Source organism: Mauremys reevesii, linkage group 1, assembly GCF_016161935.1.
Source record: "Mauremys reevesii isolate NIE-2019 linkage group 1, ASM1616193v1, whole genome shotgun sequence".
NCBI lineage: Eukaryota > Metazoa > Chordata > Testudines > Geoemydidae > Mauremys > Mauremys reevesii.
The window spans coordinates 303,714,274-303,728,367 of record NC_052623.1 but is presented as its reverse complement, the minus strand read 5'-3'; the positions used below and the strand labels follow the sequence as shown (position 1 = coordinate 303,728,367).

Sequence of the window (14,094 nt, the reverse complement as noted above, 5' to 3'; positions counted from 1 at the left end):
TAGGTGAAACTGGATTATATCGAACTTGCTTTGATCCGCCTGAGTGCGAAGCCCTTCCCCCCTCCCACCCGGAGCACTGCTTTACCACATTATATCCGAATTCGTGTTATATCGGGGTAGAGATGTAATTGCAATTGAGATAGCATGTACAGTCTTTCTTTCTTTCTTTCTTTTCTTTTCTTTTCTTTTCTTTCTAAAAATCTGTGGTTTTAACAACTATTTCAAAAAGTCCTAAGTTAAAGGCCCTGTTAAGCACATGGTGGTACTGTAATTTGTCTGTTTATCCTCCCTCTAACTCTGATCTCTATTCTTCCTCTTAGCTGTCAGCACTTATGGATCTGAAGCAAGCCATGTGGATCTTCAAAGGACATTGAAATTGCATTGTAATAACCTGTATCTCTGGAATGAGCCAGGCGGGGGCTGCTGATGGAAATGCGTTCTGGTAAAACGATAAAAATAGAGGTGAGTAATTAAATTTTTCATAATGGACAGGTGGTTCAGATACCATTTCAATAACAATTTCCATTCAGTAAGGGAAAACCTTTCAAATAATAACAAGGAGTCCGGTGGCACCTTAAATGCTAACAGATTTATTTGGGCATAAGCTTTCATGGGTAAAAAAACATGTTATCTAATTTCTTACAAATCCAGTTTGCTTTCCCTATAGTCCAGAGCTGGGGGGACGGAGCCATAATAAACAAACTATATATAAACCTATGGCTGAATTGGCTGGTATATTAATAATCACATACCTACATTTATTAGTTCTAAATCGGAAGACCAGAACAGATACTATGCTGCAAACATTTATGCACGTGCATAAACTTTACTCATGTGAGCAATCCTGTTGTGATCAATAGACATGATTTTCTTTGTCCCTTGTGCAGTCATTTACAGACGCTATTCCGTACTATAGCTGTGCTACTCTGCCGTGGTAGCATTTTACATCCTTTTTGCACTCACTTTCCACAGGTGTAAATGACTGCACAGTGGGTCAGGGAGTGGAGAACTGGGTCCCAAGGCAGTAATCACGTGTGTTAGGATTTGTGGCTCAAAGCAATAGTAACACAGGAACCTACGTGAAACTAAACACTTTAAAGGGGATAGTTGGATAAAACACCGTCAAAAGCATTGTGCTGTACAAAAACATTGCACTTCTTTTCTTGTTCTAAGTCTGACTCATCAGCTGGTGTGTGTATACATTGTACAAAGTTTGTATTCAACAGTACAGATTTCTACAACTGTACTTATGAAAAATGTCAAGGTTAGACCAGGTTGCTACTGTGCTTTCTCCAATAATGGGCATAATAGCCTTGAAGCTGATCTGCAGCTGTAATCATTTGGCAGTAAAAGCCGATTGAGCCATGGTAGTATGAACTGTGATGCAAACCTCAAGATCTATTTGCTGCTACTTGAACACTTGTCATAAGACTTTCAAATTGCAACCAGTAAATTCAACCAGTATTATGGTTATTAGAGCTGGTCAGAAATTGGGTTTTTCCATGGGAAAACTTTGATTTTTTGTTTTTATATTAAAAAAAAAAGACTTGGTAATTTTTGGATGAAAGCTGCTGAAAACCAAATTATTTGGTTTTTGGTTTTCTGATGGAATTGAAATTATTTTGAAGATGAAAATGTTCGTTTAGTCAAATAACCAATTTTCTGTCACAAAAAAAAGTTAGATGGAAAATTTTCAACCAGCCCTAATCATTATTGTTTAAAGCCAAGAGTGTGACCTAATATTTTTGTGCAATTGGTCTGTACGCTGACTCTACTATACCAGAGTAATGAACCTGATCTTTGGCACCCCTACTCCAAAAACTGGTTCCTAGCACACACTGTTGTATTGGGCTGTCCAAGGTAATGTTTCGGTGTGTGTTATGAATGTCCACTTTGCCAACTTCTCAAACACTAGCTTCTCTGTTTATCTAATGGCGCCTCTGCTGATTTGAAGCAGGAAAGGCTCCAATGGCCAAACAATGAGCATATTCATTTTTTTGTGGTACTGTGAGACATAGCTGAACTGCTCACAGCTATTGTCTTCTGTGTAAAATACACAGGGCTATATTCTCTTATCCACTAATGGGAGCAGAGTCGAACCTGGTTGAGTCTGCGGACATGGGGTCATGTTGCCTGCACTCTGCTTCCTTCTTATCCTATGGAGGGCTCTCCCAGGGCATGTTGTAGGGTTCAGATTCTGTAGGTCAGGAAGGGGTAAGGCCAGGGGGATGTCTCCCCAAAGCCCCACAGGGATTCCTGACTAATCAAATGCTGATTTTGTCAACATTATTTTATGTAACAACTCCCTCAGTAGTGTAAAATCCAAGTAAAGTTCCTGGGCAGAGATTACAAGGGAACAGATCCTGAGAGAACCGTGCTGCCATGGAGGGGTGTGTGGTGACCTGGGCATCTGTGCACGTGGTCCTGAGCCTCCATCAGTGTCTGAGGCCTTGTCTACACTACAGGGGAAATTCAATCTATGCAATTTGAGTTACGTGAATAGCGTAACTCAAATTAACATAGCTTTTTACCGTGGGGTCCACACTACACGATGTCGATGGGAGATGCTCTCCCAGGGCTGGTCTACAAAAAATCGAAATAAGAAATATAGCTTCAGCTTCGTGACGTAAACGAGAAGCTGAAGATATCTTATATCGATATCGATCTTACCGCCTCACAGCGGCGATCGATGTCCGGGCTCTCGCTGTCACGCGCGCCCGCCCCCGGCGGGCGCGGTGGGGGGAATCGATATAGCGCGGCGCGGGGATCGATATATCGCGCTAGAGAGAGCGATGCGATATATCGATCCCGATCGATCGATCGCTACCGATACGGGCTGGGGTAGTAGACGTAGCCCCATCGACTCCCTCTGCTCTTCTTGATCCAGTGGAGTACAGGAGTTGAAGGGAGAGTGATCTACAGTCGATTTAGCGGGTCTTCACTAGACCCGCTAAATCGACTGCTGATGCATTGATCACCACTCATCGATTCCTCCTCGTAAGTGTGGACAGACCCTTAAGATCACACATCTGTTGGATGCCCTCTCTCTGCACCATTGTGGTGGTGGTGGTGGTAAATCTCCCCATAAAGAAGGCAATCCAAGGGATCCTCCATGAGGTCAACCTCATGGAGTTTCCAGTGCAACGAATCCCTTTCTGGGATTTCTCCTCAGAAAAGACCGGTACAGCCCAATAACGAGAGGCTAGCCTCTACATTTGCAATCAGTGAAAATTGCCTGAAATTCTAGACAATCTAGGGAAGTACTTTTCAAGGATGAGTAGACAAAAAATGTCACTTTCTGGATCTTGGGGCACTTGCTAGTGGTATTCCCCATGATAAAAGTCCCTGTAACAGGGTAACAGTGGCTCTTTAAGATGGAACAGGGCCAGTGTTCCTTTGCCTTCTCAGTAAACTCCAGTTTGGCCAATTAATTGGGCTTAAAAGAGGGCACCTGGGCCCTAGGTGAGGAGACCAGTCAGAGAGCTAGCTGGTGAATCAGGGCCTTGCTCAGACAGAAAGGCGGGAGATGAGAGTTTGGGACCTCAGAGAAGGATGAAGGCAGGAGAGCAGCCAAAGGGGTTTGCTGGCTGGTTTTCCCCAAGCTAGAGAACTTGAGTCAAGGGCTGAAAGTAGGAGGAGCAGCAAAGAAATTTACTTGTTGATAGCTCCAGGGCCAGAAACCTGGACCCTTAGGAGACATGGGAGGGCCAGAGAGAGTGAAGGATGCTTCCCTGGAAGGATGCTCCCAGCCGTGAGGCTGTGGCTGTTCCCTCTGGGAAGAGTGGGATTGTGCTCCAGTTGGAAGGGCTGGGGTGGCTGACCCAGGCCTGAGGAGGACTGACAGAATCTGGGCACGGATGAAGGTGATATGTGGTCAAAGGGTGTGGGACACTGTGAGACAAAAATGTCAATTGCTCACAGTGACTGTTTGCACTGGAGGTGATGATTGGCTTTTATGATTTTATGTTGGGTGGATTTTTTTTTTTGTGGTGGATTATTTTGCATAAGGTTTCTAATAATAAACAAACCAGCCTTGAGGAGGGGTATTTTTGAGGCAAGAAAGCTTGTGTAAAGTTACTGGGACTGAGGGAAGGAAACTGAGGCAGGGCACACCTGTCATATCTGTCATGCAGTGGCTTGTTGCAGGAGGGTGCTCCAGGCCGGGTTGTGCTATGATAAGCCCATAGACTGGCACAGCAAGTGCACTTACAGACCTCTAGGACTTACACACACCACATAACTATACTTAGAACTTACATAGCCCTTTTCATCTTCAAAGCCCTTCACAAACATGACCTAGTGAATGTAAATATCAGGGAACATAACTATCTTGTGCAATTCCCTGCACACTTATACAAACATGGTGGAACAGGTTCCTTGCTGCAGCCAAAGGCTTCTCAGTGCCTTGGGGGTGGGGAGCAGACAGGAAGTCAGGTGTGGATCCATGATTATCTGCCTGTCCCCAGCACAAATTAGAGCATCACGGGGTTGTTCCTACCTGAACTAGCTGGTAATGGTACCCAAGGGGATGTTCACTAGCTGAGGAAAGATGGAATATAGCCATGTCTCCTCCCCCCACCCCTCTCAGTCCCTGACTAGCCTCTTTGGCAAGGGTTGTGTGGGGAGAGAATGGTGTGGGAGATAGCTAGGACAGCTCTTCTTTGAGTGATGTCTCCTTGTGTGCTCCACTTCAGGTGATTATGCACCCCTGTACCTCTAGTCAGAGAATTTCAACAACAGTGCCCGATTGGGCCGCACATGCGCTCTTCCTGTCTCACACCGGCAGTGGTGATTAATAGCGCTGTGCACCCAATCTCCCTCTTCAGTTCCTTCTCAACCACCCTTGGTCTGAGTCAGAGCTCCAGAAGTGCCTCTGCACAATTTACCTTTAGATATAGGATTACCAGTATAGTTTGGTAGATAGATTAGTTAGTTAGGAAAAAAACCCTCTTCTTTTTCTTCTCCTCATTAAAAAAATATTATTTTTAATTTTACATTTTGTTCACCCCTCTTGCTGGCAACTTCACTCGAGAATGCTCAGGTCTCTGGGCTTTAAATATTGCCTCTCCTGCCGGGAGGCAATTCCAGTCTTTGATGGACAGTCCCAGTGTGTCTGCTGCTTGTGGGGGAAGCTCACGTACCTCAGAAGTGCTTCCATTGCCACAACCTTAAGGTCTCCACCAGGAAAGCAAGGGACTTTAAACTAAAACTAGTCCTTATGGAGAAGTCTCTCTGCCCGCCCTCTGACCTGGAACTGCAAACACCTCCTGGTCACTGGTCGTCTACCTCGGCTTCTGGCAGACCTCCCTCACCGACCATGCACTGGAAGGACCAGCCTCCCAAAAAATGGGCAAAGAAGAGAGTTACCACCTCTCCTCCAAAGGGAAACGGCCAAACGGCCCTGATTGATTGCGTTCTCCAAGTCTCCACACTGTCAGTACTGACTGTGGCATGGCTGAGTATCTATGAGTCAGTAGGATCCTTGGGTACTGCTAAAGCCAAAGACCCTAAGTGGGCAGGCTCACAAAAGGACTGCAGAGACAAGACTGCCCCTTCTACCATGACACCGACTGCGGCAGCTAAACATTCGGTACTGAGCACCTCTGCAGCGCCTCAGCTTATAGCTCCATCTTCTGGCTCTCTAGTACATAGCGCAGAGACATTGGCACCGAAGCCTGCTTTACCTCTTTCAGCACAGTCATCTTCAGCACTGATTCTCCCAGCGCTGCAACAACTCCCACTACCATAACAATCCTGGTACTGTAGCAATTACCGCTGATGCCATCTTCAGCATTTCAACCTCCTGGAATGCAGCATTTTTACAAGGACTTAGTAGTTGCTACAGCATGGAACCACTGCTTCTTGGTACCGACATAGCTGTGGTACATTCAGCATCATTATTACACACACCAACAAACAGATCTGCTCCTCCCTTTCCTAGCAAGGAAGAGGACGATGATGAGGGAGATGTTTATTCCTAACACTGCTCTTCACCCATCCAGGGAATTGTCAGACCAGACCTACAGAAACAACCAGGACACCCTTGCAGGGATGACGCCAGGGGTAGTATGGACATCCATGAATGCCACCACCAATGCCATTCTCACCACAGTGGCCATGTTAGGACATGTGGACTGTATATAGGCAACATTATTACAAGCCTCCCAGCACTCCCAGGAAAAGAGGAAGATGCTCTCCATCAGCATCAGAGGTGGGGGGGCCCAAGCCCCCTGAGGAGACTTTTGAGGAAACAGAGGAGGATCTAGATCAGGAGGCCATTCCAACAAGTAACACCTCCTCTTCTCCAGACAAGACCATCACGCCTCCACCACCTACAACAGGAGACGATTTTAAACAATTTCAGGAGCTGTTTAAAAGAATTTCAGACATGCTCCAAATCCCCCTGGAAGACATTGCTGAGTCCCAACACAAGTTGTTGGACATATTACACACCTCAGACTCATCCAGAATTGTCCTTCTCATAAATGAGGCACTCATTAATTGTGCCAAGATAATCTGGCAGACCCCTGCAGCAACCCCTCCTTCTTGTAAAAGGATGGATAAGAAGTATTATGTCCCATTGAAGGGCCTAGAATTTCTATTCTCACAAACTCAATGGAGGAACAGGGCAGGCAACACCACTCAAGGACTACCCCATATGATAAAGAATGGAAAAGATTGGACCTCTTTGGTCATAAGGCCCATTTGTCGACAACCTTGCAGTTCAGAATAGCCAATTATGAAGCATTGATGGCAAAATACAATCACACAAATTACTCCAAAATCTCCCAATTTATTGACCTCATCCTTGAAGACAAAAAAAGAACACTTTAAGTCAGTCATCTCTGAAGATCTGAAGGCCATCTCCTGACAAGAACAGCTCTGCAGGTATCCTTAGACACAGCAGACGCAGTGGCAAGATCCATTGCAAACGCCATAGTGATGCAATGTGCCCCTTGGCTCCACTTCTCTGGGTTCCCAAAGGAGGTACAATCCACCATACAGGATCTCGCCTTTGAAGTACCAAAATTATTTGCAGGTAAGACCAATGAGTCCCTCCACACATTGAAAGACTCTAGAGTGACTCTTCAGTCTTGAGGCATCTACATACCTGCACAAAAATGAGGCAGATATTACCCATCACAATGCTCATGACTGGCACCTTACACACAACCACAAAGGCAGTACAAACCCCCAGGGGCAGAGGCAAAGACTCTGTAACGGGGCAGGACTCACCACCATAGTGCCTCCCGCTGGCTGTCCTGGGAATCAGCTCTTGGCCCTTCCAGTCCGCCTTCAGCTAGTGGTGTCACGCCTGCTGTCACTGCTGTCTCCACTCACTTCCCGGACCACAGCATCCTCTTCTGGGCACGGTCCTCTGGCTGTGCCCCCATTCTGGTATCTCCCCCCTTCCAGGAGATCAGCAGTCCTTAGTCCCGCCACTTGCCTCAGTGGCCAACTGCAATCCAAGGTCCAGTCCCTCGCCTCAGGGGAAAACTCCAGTCTGGATACTGGCCATTCTCCTCATTGGCAAGTGGGATACTAGGAGGGGAGGACCCAGGCTCACCTGCTACTCTGGGTCCTGAGCCAGGGACTCTATAGCCGGCAACCACCTACTGCCCTCCTCCAACCAGCTGCCTATTTTCCCTGGGCCACTTCCCCCATAGTCCTAGCCCCAATCAGCCCTTGTAACAAGGTTCCAACCTGGCAGTGGTCAGCCAGCAGTTAACCCTCACACTCTGCTGCCCCTGCCCAGCACTGCACTATCTATGGCGCTTCTTCAGGCAGCCAGTCCTCCTCCCTTGTCTTCCAGGGAGAGACTCCCTTCTGCTCTGCTGAGCAGCCCTTTATATGGCCCTCACCGGCCCTGATTGATTGCTACAGCAAGCCTTCCCCCATTGATGGGCTCAATAAGCCCTTTCCTGATTTGTGGGTTCTGCGCAGCCTCCCTGGTGCTGCTTTTAACCCCTTCTTCTCCTTGTATGGGGCAGCCACCCCACCACATACTCACAAGACATAGGCCACTCCCGTCTCAATCTCTTATATCGCAACAAACTGGATACAAACATCAAATTTGGTCGAGGGTCCAAGAGATTTTCCCCAACCATCCCTTTACAGACTGTTTGACACCATTCTAAACAGCATGGCAAATTATTACTTCAGATAAATGGGTACTGGAAATGATCAACCATGTTTATTCCATCCAGTTCACCTTCATTCCCCCCATGCACCCATCTGTCCCTCCTCCCAGGGGCACTGGAACAATTTGTACAGTGGGAGTGCTGAGAGCCATTGAACCAAACAGTAAACCCTGTATATGACAGAAACTACTTCAAGCCAGGGGCCCAGCACCCCTAGTTTCAGCATCTATGCCCTCGCAGGTCTCTCAAGAGCACCTTCTAAGACTGGAACTAGACCATCTCCTGCAATTGAGTGCAGTAGAACCAGTACCAGTACAACACAGAGGGAAGGGCTTTTATTCCCATTATTTCTTAACCCAGAAGAAGAGCAGAGGTTGGAGGCCCATTCTCGATTTGAGAAACGTCAACAAATTTGTCAAAACATAATGGTTCAGGATGGTTACTTTAGCAACTATAATCCCAGTGCTGGAATGAGGGGACTGGTTTTTGGCCCTCGACCTGCAAGACACATACTTTCACATTGCCGTATATCCATCACACAGGCAGTTCCTCCGATTTATTTTTGGGCAAGATTACTATCAATACCAGGAACTGCTATTTGGCCTGTCCATCACCCCCTGAGTTTTTTACAAAGTTCTAGCAGTGGCAGCAGCCCTCCTGTGCAAATAAGGGGTCATGATGTACCCATATTTAGACTATCTACTCAAGGCCCATCACAATATCATCATATCAGCCTCCTATCTACCGGGCCGTCAGACAATCCAGAGGACATATTAAGCGGAAAATTCTCCCAGGATCATGAGTGGGAAATAAATAATTTGTTGGTTCAGAACATATTCCAACGAGGGGATTTCTCAACAATACGTCTATTCACCATGAACAGCAAATGTCCAACACTTTGCTCCAGAGTGGGCTTGGGACCAGGATCCCTGGGTAACATCTTCCTCTTCAGATGGAATGCATCTCTCCTTTATGCTTTCCCTCCTAGCCTGTTGTTGTCCAGGGTCATACAGAAGATCAAGTCCGATCAATCCAGGGTCATTTTGATAGCCCCCACATGGCCCAGACAAACTTGGTTCCCGCAGCTGCAGCAGAGGTCAGCATGTTCACCACACATTCTCCCACTTCTTCCACATCTTCTGTCACAAGATGCAGGCCAGATCTTGCACCTGAACCTGGTGATACTTCACCTGAGGGCATGGCTACTCCATGGTTTCAAGGCAAGGAGATGACCTGCTCAGAAGAGGTGAAGGATATCTTGTTAAACAGTAGGCAGCTGACTAAATGCTCTACTTACCTCCACAAATGGAAGAGATTCCACACAGGGTGCCAGAACAAACAAATCAGAGCCACTAACTCCACTCTATCACTAGTCCTGGACTATATACTTGAACTAAAAATATTGGGTCTTTCACTGAGCTCACCTAGAGTGCAGCTTGCAGCTATCACAACCTTCTACCATAAAGTGGATGGTTTTTCGGTCTTCGCCTATCTAATTACAAAATGATTCTTACAAGGTGTACAGAAATTCTGTCCTGAACTAAAAGTCCAAATGCCTCCATGGAATCTTAACTTACTGGACCTCCATCTGAACCCTTGGCTACCTGTTCACTATTACATCTGTCAATGAAAGTAGCCTTCCTTGGTGCCATCACATCTGCAAGATGCATAGGAGAACTTGGGGCTCTCATGGCATACCCCCAATACAGGATCTTTTTCAAGAACAAGGCCATCCTTAGACCACATCCTAAATTTCTACTTAAAGTACCCTCTTTGTTCTACCTTAACCATCCCATCCATCTTCCCTAAATTCCATAAGAACAGGCAAGAAGCAGAACTCTATACTTTGGATGTCAGAAGAGCACTAGACTTTTATTTCAAACAGACTAAACCATTCAGGGAGGCACCAAAACTGTTTCTCTCTACTACGGAGAGATCTAAAGGAGAAGCCATATCTAAGTAGAGACTCTCTAAATGGATTTCCAAGTGCATTCACCTCTGCTACTGTCAACACGAACTGCAACTCCCCACTGGGGGCTAGAATACATTCTACCAGGTCTCTCTCCACATTGGTAACCTTCCTTAATAATGTACCTGTGATGTTGCTTTCTAGAAATATGAATGTAAATATGACATAACTGGAATATGTTTTATGCTAGATATGCCATGTAACATATCTTTGCAAAGGTTATGTTCTTTTGCATATATTTATCCTATTCATATGCATGCATTTTTATATCTGAAGTTATGAGCGTTGGCTCTATGCTTGTATTTAAAGTATTTGCTGTAGAAAGCACCCAAGGGACATTTGGTCAACATAGTGTGAAGGGGTTATTCAAGTAATTGGGAGTACTTGGTTAACAATGGACCTTGATAGACGCCAATCCACATCTGAGCTTTCCTGGGAACGTCCTGTAAAAAACTGAGTCATGCATGGACATGTGACTTGCCCATGTGACTTCAAAACTCCATTTTGTATCTGGATTCTACACAGCGGGAGGGAGGGGTGTCCACGCACAAAAGAAAGTCTATTTAAGCCTCTGGAAACCCCTCCATTTTGTCTTCAGCTGGCTCAAGAGATAGCCTCTCCACCCCAAAGAGATGCCTGAAAGAAACTGGAACAAAGGACAGTAACTACAGGGGTGTGAGTGACTGCTGGACCCAGACTAGAAGGAGGCTGGTCTGTCAAAGAAGCTTATTGGAACATCTTTGAGGGAGAGATTTACCTGCATTTTGTTCCTACTGTATTAGGCATAGACTTGCATGTTTTATTTTATTTTTGTTTGGTAATTTACTTTGTTCTGTCTTTTATTACTTGGAACCACTTTAATCCTACTTTTTGTATTTAATAAAATCATGTTTTACTTATTAATTAACCCAGAGTATGTATTAATACCTGGGGGGGGGGCGGTGTGGCAAACAGCTGTGCATATCTCTTTATCCGTGTTATAGAGGATGAACAAAGAAATAAATGGATTTATTTGGGGTTTGGACCCCATTGGGAGTTGGGTATCTGAGTGCTGGAGACAGAAGCACTTCTTAAGCTGTTTTCAGTTAAGCCTGCAGCTTGTGGGGAACGTGGTTCAGACTTGGATCTGTGTTTGCAGCAGGCAAGCGTGTCTGGCTCAAACAAGGCAAGGCACTGAAGTCCCAAACTGGCAGGGAAAACAGGCTCAGAGGCAGTCTAGGCACATCAGGTGGCAGTCCCAAAGGAGTTTCTGTGATCCAACCCATCACAGTACCTATTAAGGACATATATAAAGCAGCCACTTGGACATCAGACCACACATTCATTCAGCACTACATAATCGAGCAAAACTTGGCATCCAACACTTTGTTGGGCCTCATGGTCCTATCATCGATCACAGATTCAACTCCGAAGCTCCTCCTTTCCACTGAGGGGAAACTGTTCTACAGTCACCTGAAGTGGAGCACCCACAGGGACATCACTCGAAGAAGAAAAGAAGATTATTCATCTAGTGCAGTAACTGAGGTTTTTTGAGATGTGTCTCTCTGTGGATGCTCCACTACCCACCTTCCTCCCCTTTACTTCAGAGTTTTCAGAAGGATCTCTGTAATAGAGAAAGAACTGAGGGAGGTTGGTTGCAGAGCACTAGTTAACCATGACTGCTGGTGCAAGATGGGGAGAGTGCATGTGTGGCCCGACTGGACTAGAGGCACAGGGGTGCACAATCGCCTCAAGTGGAGCACCCTCAGGGACACACATCTCGAAGAATCTCAGTTTCAGCACAGAGTGAGTAACCTTCTCATCTACGCCTGCTAGGGATTCCCCCACAACATGGTAATTCCCTTCAGGGGGGAGAAGATCAGATTCCATCCCATTTGCACTGCCTGCTTTGTGCTAAAGGAGCAAAGAGAGAATCTGGCCCAATAATCTCACATATTGCACACAGTTTCTAGGCATTACACAGAGAAAAGAAGGCTATTGGCTGAGCTGCCTACAAAATTAGGAGGTGTTCTCCTGCCACAATAAGAGCTACATGACTCTCCCAGGGACTTCTGAACATGTTTGAAACAATTGGAAGAAGATGGGTGGGGGATAGTCACACTAAGGGCTTGTCTACACTACCCACTGGATCAGCGGGCAGCTATTGATCCAGCAGGCGTTGATTTATCTGTGATTTATCGACCACTGAGCACTCTCCCATCGACTCCAGTACTCCACCAGAATGAGAAGCGCAAGCGGAGTTGACGGAAGAGCGTCAGTTGTCGACTTACCGCAGTGAAGACACCGCGGTAAGTAGATTTAAGTATGCCAACTTCAGCTACACTGTTCACAGTGCTGAAGTTGCGTATCTTTGATTGACCCCGCATGGTAGTGTAGACAAGCCCTAAGACTATTTATCTGATGGATTCACTAGCTGAACAGCAAAGGTGAACAGTTGCAATTGCAAGTTAAGTACTGTATATCTTTTTTTGGCTTCTGTTGCTATTATATCAAGTGCACAGTTCCCTCCACCAATGACACCGCATACACCATCTGCCAAGGGAGCTGTACTGCCAGCCCAGCGTCAGGAACAAAGTGTGCTGTATGGGAGTGAAGGGTCTCTGAATCAGTTTAGCTCCTGGAATATGTGTGTCTCAGATTACACTTCCTGTTATATCTTTATGTTGTGGTAACCTGTTACAAAAACCAAACAAGCACCTTCTAAGTTACATAATGCACAGCAGCTTGTAGTTGTTGCTTATGTGAAACAGTAAATTCAAACAACTATGTTCACTGTTTGTATCTATGACATTTGTCTCTATGCACGTCAGTCCAGTCTCAAAATCTAATACACAAAAATTAAATATTTGTAAACTAAAGGACCTACGAACTTTATACTGATTCTTCTGTACTTCCACATCTATTGTTAAAATACTTTTTTACAATAGATTTATTGTACCGATACAGGTTTGATTTCCAACTATCAGTGTAATACTAGACTTTTACTTTTTCTGTGTTCATTTATCATTTACCTTTATTGACCCATGTGTCTTCTGCTTACTACATCATTTACCTTTATAACGTCTACCTGTAAAACCTATTCAGTGTGCCTTCTTGAATATATCCCTTCAAAGCCTAGATAAATGGTTGTAAACAAACTGACTATTGAAAAATATAATAGGAATATGGAAACATGGGTCAACAGATCCTCATGTCAGGTGCAAGAGTAAAAATCTGTGCATCCCCTTGAAAAATTGTTTAACTTACTCATATTTCTGTAGATTTAATTAAAACACATCTAAGATAAACCATTAAAGGAGCATTTTAAAATCCACATATACTGTACTTCATTTAAAAATTGTTTGTTCTGCAGAATTATGTGTGACTTTATAGAAAATGTCTCCTCCTCTATTTTATTTTTTTATGTTAAATAATTGTATACATTAAATTTATTGCACATAAAACTGATTACACAACTGTGCTGATCACACTAATAGCACTGGCTTTGGGCAGAGAGGCACTTTGCAATCTCCCCTGTATAGTTCTTCTAGTAAAGACTAGTCCTGGGGTAAAATCCTGGCCCACTGAAGTCAGTAACAAAACTCCCATTGAATTCAAGAAGAGGTTTTCCTACTTTAACTATAATGTAGTTAAAGCAGAAACCTTTCTCTAGCATAGATGCAGGTGTACTGGTATAAAAGCGCTTCTATTGATTCACAGATTCCAAAGCCAGAAAGAACCACTGTGATCATCTAGTCACACAGGCCATAGAATGCCTCCAAAATAATTCCTAGAGCAGATCTTTTAGACAAAGATGGAATCTTGCTTTATAAATTGTCAGTGATGGAAAATCCACCATGACCTTTGCTAAATTGTTCCAATGATTAATTACCCTCACTGTTAAAAAATTTCACCTTATTTCCAGAGTGAACTGTCTAGCTTCAACTTACAACCATTAGATCCTGTTATACCTTTCTCTGCTAGATTGAAAAGCCTATTATTAAA

At 44.8% G+C, this 14,094-nt stretch overlaps 1 long non-coding RNA gene across 1 annotated transcript in view; it reads left to right on the top strand.

The window, feature by feature from the left end:
- The first annotated feature begins 337 nt into the window (after window positions 1–337).
- LOC120383531 overlaps window positions 338–14,094 on the top strand; it is a 33,726-nt gene continuing 19,969 nt past the window's right edge. Inside the window, exon 1 of the long non-coding RNA XR_005588488.1 lies at window positions 338–462. This is a non-coding gene — a long non-coding RNA (uncharacterized LOC120383531). The remainder of the gene's footprint in view (window positions 463–14,094) is intronic.